Source organism: Engraulis encrasicolus, chromosome 2, assembly GCF_034702125.1.
Source record: "Engraulis encrasicolus isolate BLACKSEA-1 chromosome 2, IST_EnEncr_1.0, whole genome shotgun sequence".
In the NCBI taxonomy this organism is placed as follows: Eukaryota; Metazoa; Chordata; class Actinopteri; order Clupeiformes; family Engraulidae; genus Engraulis; species Engraulis encrasicolus.
Genome location: NC_085858.1, coordinates 25,258,417 through 25,267,059, shown reverse-complemented (window position 1 = coordinate 25,267,059; position 8,643 = coordinate 25,258,417). Strand labels below are relative to the sequence as shown.

The 8,643-nt window shown below is 45.2% G+C and overlaps 1 long non-coding RNA gene across 1 annotated transcript; it reads left to right on the top strand.

Moving 5' to 3' along the window:
* Positions 1-500: 500 nt before the first annotated feature.
* Positions 501-6,760, top strand: LOC134435800 (uncharacterized). The gene is made up of 3 exons (XR_010032097.1): positions 501-583; positions 6,381-6,451; positions 6,618-6,760. It is a non-coding gene; the product is annotated as an uncharacterized LOC134435800 (long non-coding RNA).
* Positions 6,761-8,643: the final 1,883 nt, after the last annotated feature.

The window sequence follows — 8,643 nt, the reverse complement described above, 5'->3', positions numbered from 1 at the left end:
ACACACACACACACACACACACACACACACACTAATACACCTCAGCTGTCTTGATGATGTCCTACATTTAATGACCATTCTGCTCTTCATTGTCTGTGAGTGCACATGTCTTTCCTGTCCATGTGCACGCCATATTGCCAAAAGCAAGTTTGTCGGCACACCCACCTAACAACCCCCCCCCGCCACACACACACACACACACACCACACACACCACACACACACACACACACACACACACACACACACACACCACACACACACACACACACACACACCACACACAAACACCTCAATCACGTCAAGCACACACTGCTGTGGTTTCACATTGTCATTTCACAGCAGATCCAGATGACCACTGCATCCTTAAACTATCAGTCAAACCCGTTTTAGCTCAGAAATGTGCCGTAGATATTTATGTACAGATGAATGGTGCAAGAGAGGTGGATGTCTGAGAGGATTTTCATTTATTTTTTCTGTCTTTGTGAACTCAGCAGCTGCTGTTGTGTCAGCCGGGTTTCTGGTGGTGAAGCGAGGGAGGCAGCCAGGCAGCTGGGCACTGAAAGGTGGAAGGTAGAGACGAGGTGAGCGCCTCTCTCTCTCTCTCTCTCTCTCTCTCTCTCTCTCTCTCTCTCTCTCTCTCTCTCTCTCTCTCTCTCTATCTGGCTGTCTCTTTCTCTCTGTCTGTCTCATTCTTTCTGGCTCTCTGTATCTCATTCTCTCTCTGTGTCTTATTTTCTCTCTCTCTCTCTCTCTCTCTCTCTCTCTCTCTCTCTCTCTCTCTCTCTCTCTCTCTCTCTCTCTCTCTCTCTCTCTCTCCCTCTAGGTTGGTGGCATCTGGCAGTGAGTGGTGGCATTTTTATGTGCACCAATCACAGCATCTCCATCTGTTTGAGTGACTGCTGGTTTCCACCAATCAGCCGGCGATAGCAACATTTGTAGCTTCAAACAAATTGAACACAGAAATCAACTGTCTCTTGGAAGGAACCACTCACACACACAGGTACACACACACACACACACACACACACACACACACACACACACACACACACACACACACACACACACACACACACACACACACACACACACACAGACACACACACTTTGAACACATGTACAACTGCACACAGGCATAAACACACACAGACACCTGGAGGGAAGCCAGATCAACAGTAATGCAGAAGCTAAATTATTAACCAGACGATGCGAGGCTAGGGCTAGGGGAATGGATGGCAGGAGACAGATTGAAGGAGGCAGAGAAATCTAACAAGGACAGCCAGTATGTGAAGAAAAAAACATTGCATGCGCTCAGAAGAAGTAAGAGGATGTATAGGACATAAAATAGTTTAAGGAATAAAGGAAAAAAAGATGATGGAAGCAAACAAACTGAGGGGATTTTTGTTTTTTAAAAAATAATGTATCGTTGTGAGAGATTGAAGGAATACAAAAATATTTAGATGTACTATTTTGACTTGCTTCTAGAGCTGCTAATGAGCTCGACATATTTGCTAATTTCTTCCACTAATTTGTTGCCATTTTTGTATGGATGGATTTGCCTAGTTATTTTTGGTGTGTGTGTGCGTGTGTGTGTGTGTGTGTGTGCGTGTGTGTGTGTGTGTGTGTGTGTGTGTGTGTGTGTGTGTGTGTGTGTGTGTGTGTGTGTGTGTGTGTGTGTGTGTGTGTGTGTGTGTGTGTGTGTGTGTCTGGCAGGGGGCATCAGGGGTGAAGTGATGTGTGTGAAAGCCTCCTGTTCGGTAGAGAGGTGGATTGTGGGTATCTGTCTGCATCAGTGTGTGTGTGTGTGTGTGTGTGTGTGTGTGTGTGTGTGTGTGTGTGTGTGTGTGTGTGTGTGTGTGTGTGTGTGTGTGTGTGTGTGTGTGTGTGTGTGTGTGTGTGTGCGTGTTCGTGTGTGTGTGTGTGTGCGTGTTCGTGTGTGTTGGTGGGGGGAGCAGATGGTGTGCCACACTGTGCGCCCGTCGGCTGGCATTCGGGCGGGGGGTGGGGGGGATGCCTTACTCCCAAACAACCAAAAACCATCAAAGAGAGAGAGAGAGAGAGACAGAAATAGAGGTAGGGAGTGAGCTAGAGATGGAGAGACAGAGAGATGTAAAGGGAGGGAAAGGGAGAGACAGAGAGAGAGAGAGACAGAGAAAAAAGGGAAAGAGAGAGTGAACGACAGTCACACAAGAAAGAAAGGCTGTGACTGAAGCCGAGGAAGGAGACAAAGACAACAAAGTGGAATTTTGGGTGAGCTAAATATCCTTCGCTCCCGGCAAACCCACACCTCAGGAGGTGAATGAGAGTCTGTTTGTGCGTCTGTGTGTGTCTGTGTGTCCAGTCCACGCATAGACATAAATGCTGTATATGCCCAACCATGCACACATGTACTGGACGTATGTGCGTACAAAGTACATGCACATACAATATGTACATGTGTGTGAGCGTGCATGTATGCACTATTTACATGCATGTGTTTGTGTGAGTGTGTGTATAGAGTGCTTGCATATACACTCACTGTGTGTGTGTGTGTGTGTGTGTGTGTGTGTGTGTGTGTGTGTGTGTGTGTGTGTGTGTGTGTGTGCGCGTGCGTGCGTGCGTGCGTGCGTGTGTGTGTGTGTGCATGCATGCGTGCGTGTGTGTGTGTCTGTGCATGCACACGTGTGTGTGTGTGTGTGTGTGTGTGTGTGTGTGCGTGCGTGCGTGCACACGTGTGTGTGTGTGTGTGTGTGTGTGTGTGCGTGCGTGCGTGCGTGCACACGTGTGTGTGTGTGTGTGTGCGTGCGTGCGTGCGTGCACACGTGTGTGTGTGTGTGTGTGTGTGTGCGTGCGTGCGTGTGTGTGTGTGTGTGTCGGGGAGTTCAGTAGAAGATGGTGTCCTCAGCATGATGACCTCAGAGGATCCTCATCTGGACCTCTCCCTCCTGTCACTACTCCTCCCTCCCTCCTTCATCCTCAATCTCTGCTTCTCTCTCTCTCTCTCTCTCTCTCTCTCTCTCTCTCTCTCTCTCTCTCTCTCTCTCTCCCTCTCTCTCTCTCCCTCTCTCTCTCTCGCTCTCTCTCTCTCTCTCTCTCTCTCTCTCATTTCCTTTTCTGTATTCATTTTTCTCCATCTGTTTCTCTTCTCTCCTCTTTTCCTTGTTGTCTCTCTCTCCACCATTCTCTCTCTCTCTTTCTCTCTCTACCTCATTCTCTCTCTCTCTCTCTCTCTCTCTCTCTCTCTCTCTCTCTCTCTCTCTCTCTCTCTCTCTCTCTCTCTCTCTCACTCTCTTCCCATTAGCCTGCAGCTAAATTTTCCCCCTCAGTGACATTCCAGGATGTCTTGTTGCAGAAGGTCACAGGAGGGATGGAAGATGGAGGGGTGTGTGTGTGTGTGTGTGTGTGTGTGTGTGTGTGTGTGTGTGTGTGTGTGTGTGTGTGTGTGTGTGTGTGTGTGTGTGTGTGTGTGTGTGTGTGTGTGTGTGTGTGTGTGTGTGTGTGTGTGTGTGTGTGTGTGGACATGATGCTGTGGTGGTGTCTATTCATAGTACTAAATAAAGGTGTCTATACTGTGAAATTGCACATAAAAAAGGGCAGAAAAACCCACAACATACACAATTTGATCTTACTACACACTAATGGAGTACATATAGAGCACTGGTTTTCAAAGTGGGGGCCAGGGACCCCTGGGAGGCTGCGAGGGGATGCTAGGGGGGCTGTGGCAGGTTGGCAGGAAAATCATAGCAAAACAAGATAAATATTTCAATAAGTTAAATAATTTGCACAAAAATAAACCAAAAATAAGATTAACAATATTCCCACTAGCTAAGAACTGTATGATAATCTATTGCATCTCTTAACATTAGTGCTATTCATTATCCTTATGTTTTAATTTTATATTTCCCACTGGGACACTGACTATCAGACCTAGAGACTATGGTTGTGAGAGGACATGCACAGATAAATAGTGTGGCACGGCCCATGTAAGGGGGGCCTTGGGTGGAATGTACCGGCGGGTACATGTATTGGGGGGTCTTGCCATGGTAAAGTTTGTGAACCCCAGATATAGAGTATATAACTCACCTCATAGCTGCCCATTGTGGTCCAAACACCAATCATAATACATTTAGAGCATCTTTAAAGATACCCAAGGACACTTTCCAGGACAGAACGTTAAAATAGTATGTTAAAAACAGTATGTTAAAACAGTAGTCAACTAAGTAGTAAAGCAGTAGAAAGGCATAAAACCTCGTTCAACAATGCATGTTAAAAGCCACAGCCGCAAATAAAGGGCAGTAATAAATGTTTAAACACCACTATCCTCTGTTTTCATGATGCAGCATGTGTTGATGCAGGTGTAAAGCACCCTGGCCATATATGCTGCTAGGTCCTCTGGTCATGACGTTGAGAAGTGCTCCTGAGTAAAACAGTTCATCATTGGTCCCCTCATCCCTGAGTCGTCCACTCTCCTCTCCTCTCGTCATGGTGCTGACGGTATAGCTGGCTATTGAGTGGATTGCGGATGGAGATCATGATGTGATTCAGGCCAGTCATGATGTTCAAACAAACCTATTTAACCCATTGTGTCCTGGAGACACATATACAGGTTTTTCAGGATTTTGAGGTTTTAGCTGTTTTATTAACTATGTGAGTATGATTGAGAAAGAACACATTGCAATGCAAGGGTAGGGTTTTGGCTTTTATATGCAACTTATTTCATGTTTGTATGTGCTTCGGAGGCTGAGATATTTAGGATTTAATAGGCAGAGGGCACCCTTTCCCAAAAAGGGCTTACTACAAAATGGGTTAATCCGTCAGCCGGTACATACATCCGCATCACTGATGTCTTTTTTTGACCAAAGCGTTTTGTCAATATCTGTGACTGTACAGTGTACTGTGTGCTGATGACTTGGCTTCAGCCAGTTCAATTGCCTTCAAAGGCAGGCTTCAGGCAAGTATTTTTTCACTGTAAAGGGGAAAGTTTAACCCGTTAAGACACAACGTTATACATTTGCTGTTACCAGAATGGCAATGACCAAGTCGTAGTGCATTACTAAAGGCCCTGTGTTATGTCATAGTGGTGTAGTGCTATGGTAGTTAACTTTCAATGACTATGACAGCGTGCCACTGAGGGTACGGCGTGCAGTAAGGGGCCACATCCTGGTCATTTTTTTAATATGCTATACAGTATTGTTTAGCCCTGTATAGTGGAAACTGCTTGTGATGCTGTCACATTTCTCCCTCTCTCTTTCCCCCCTCACAGGATGTGCACTGTATGTGCAGCAACTCCACCATCATGCTTTAACTTACTCTGACTCTTAGTTTGAAAAGTTGATTTTTGATTATATGGTAAATATATTGTGATTTCCACATTTGCCATACTGTAATATAATATATGATATGATATGATCTTGGCCAAACTGTGTCTCCGTCACCCCAAAGAGTATTGCAGGGCTGATAGTATTCAGGCTCCATGCCTGATTTCAGGCTTGACAGAGTTTGCAAAAATAAAAACATTGATAAAATAATTAGACATTAGGTTATTCTTATCTCAGAAAGTGTTACAGGCACAGGGTTTTCTTCTACTATCAGGCTTGAATAATGGTCATACACAGGCTATTAAATGTTTGAATAATGTGTCAAAATAGGCCTACTGTAAGTTACGTCACTATGCAGTATCTTGTCGTCGTCGTTAGAGCAGGGGAAAAAGTTCAGGCTCAGGATCTTTTTTCACTATCACCCCTGGTATTGATGTTGAGGAACTCCCAACTGCAGGCTTCGGTGTAACCTTTAGAGAAGTATTGTGATTGTTTGTTTTTTTTATCTGTTTTCTTTGTGGTGGTGCTGCTGATATTGACACATACATAAATACTTCTTTGTCTCCTACGCCCTTAACAGGATTTACGTTGAGGCGATGCCATCCTATGTACTTCCACCCAAAGATTTTGGCTCCGCACATAGTCAGGAAAAACCCTCCTAGCTTGGTTCGCTCACGGTTCTGCCAATCAGCAAACAGTTGAGAGTGGTGACACAGAACTCACCCACAGAGTCCGATACTGATTGGTTAAGGTGCTTTGGCAACACTACTCTATATCGTAACAGTCATGCTAATAAAGTGCAATTTTAATTTGAATTTGTATTCGGAACTCCAATGAATTGAAATGGCAGAGTAAGGTCAGACCATCTCCCACCCTCCATATAGACGGATTCCTCTCAGCTTTTGCCAGACTGTTGACTTTCGCCCAGGCTACCAACTGCAGGCTTCAATCATTTTTTTTGTCAGTAGACTATATCATATTACATGGTGGATATTTTATGTTATTGCTTTTTGTTCCGATTTTGTGTGTGTGATAATGACACTGATATTTACGAAACCCTCCGTCTCCTTCACCCCAAAAGGCCTGATGATGTAGAGGAGCTCCAACTCTAGCCTAGCTACTGCCAGCAGAAAATTGAAGGAGATTGACATGGTAAATATCTTGTGGATACTTTGATCTGTTTTTGTCTTATTTTCATTCTTTATTTATTTTTTTAAATTATATTTTATTTCAATGTTTTATTTATGTATTTATTTAGTTATTTTGATGCTGACGCTGATATTGACACCGACTTCTGTTTCTCCTTCACCCCAAAAAGATGAATGTAGAGGAACCCCGACCTCAGCCCAGCCCCTGCCCTGCCTGCAGGGGAGAGAGAGGAGCGTTGACCTCCATTTGGTGAGGTTAATCATTTGCTCCTGGGTCTCAGTAGAGCAGGTATATAATCAGTATTTCCGTCAGTAAAATATTATTAAGGCGGTAAAGTTGACAACAAACACCTTCCACCTTGACTACGTCCCTTGACTAAGATTTTGTGTTATGAATGCAATCTCTTAAGTTGCTTCACCAAAAAAAATACACCATTAGAGATGTTCTTATCGTGCAGAAAATAGCCTTTCCAATGATGATAGTAACCTCAACCTCAAACAAAAACATGCTGCGGAAAACTGACTCTAATTATGCAAAACCTGTCCCCCACTTGTAATAATAACACGTGCGTAACTCTGATAAAGCAGAAAACGCTCACGTAAGCCCTTCCGTGGCTCTTAACGGTAGGGCACTGGGCTGCTACGCCGGCCACCCTGGTTTGAGTTCGGCCCAAATCATTTGCCAGTCCTTCCCCATCCCCTCTCCCCACTCATTTTCTGTGCCTCTCTCAACTATCCTCTCAAATAAAGGCGGGACAGACAAAAAAAATAATAATTTAATTTGAAAGAAAACCCACACTCGTAATTTTTTGACCAAATTTAGCAATACGAAAATGGAACCGTCACTGTGCAAATACTTAACAATAATACTCATCTTCATCATCTGTTTCCTTCTAAAATACCTGAGGTTTATTTGCGCGTTATGTAGGCCAGAAGATTGGGGGTTGGTGGTCTGCACAGATGGTGTGTGTGTATATTGTAGATACAACAATGTCTTATTGTGTGTGTGTGTGTGTGTGTGTGTGTGTGTGTGTGTGTGTGTGTGTGTGTGTGTGTGTGTGTGTGTGTGTGTGTGTGTGTGTGTGTGTGTGAGAGAGAGAGAGAGAGAGAGAGAGAGAGAGAGAGAGAAGGGGGGAATGTGAGAGAGAGAGAGAGAGAGAGAGAGAGAGAGAGAGAGAGAGAGAGAGAGAGAAGGGGGAATGTGAGAGTGAGAGTGGTCAGTGAGCTGAATATGATGTCCTCTGACAGAGCCAGCTGGGAGAGTGCCTGCCCCCAAGATTGGTCAATATGGAGACCATTTACTGCCACCCACAGTATTGGGGCAACACACACACATGCGCGCACGCGCACACACACACACACTCACACACACACACACACACACACACACACACACACACACACTCACACTCACACACACACACACACACTCACACTCGCACTCACTCACACCCACACACACTCACACACACACACACACACTCATGCACAAAGGCAACTGTGCATACGCTCATACACACACACAGAGACAACTGTGCATACATACGTACATACGCGTCGCACGCACACACACACACACACTGTGCACATTCATACACATAGACGTGCATGCATGCACACACACATAACCATGAAAGCATACTCACGCATTCAACCTCATGATGCACTATGTATATCCAAGCATGTGGTTTACTTAGAGAAATATCTCTGCATCACTTTTGTCCATGTGGTCAATATTCTTTTCTATGTTTTTCAGTGTGTCCCTCTGTGTTCTTATTCTATCTTAACATTTTGAAATACCGTATCAACACTGCATGTCTGTTTCATGTCCTGATGAAATGTGCCCGTCTGCATTCTCCCCTTCTCTCCTGTCCTCCAGTTAGACGTGTGCTCCATGTCGCTCTCCTCCTCTCTCCTCTCCCCCTCTCTTCTCTCCTCTCCTCTCCTCCTCTCTCCTCTTCTCTTCTCTCCTCTCCTCCTCTCTTCTCTCCTCTCCTCTCCTCTCCTCTCTCCTGTCATGTCCTGTCTATTCTCTCCTCTCCTCTCTCCTCTTCTCTTCTCTCCTCTCTCCTCTCCTCCTCTCTTCCTCTTTCCGCCTCTCTCCTCTCTACCAGTTAGAGGTGTGTTCCATGCCACCCCCCCCCCCATTCCCTCTCGCCCCTCTCCTCTTTTTGCTCTGGCGCACGTGTCATCTCC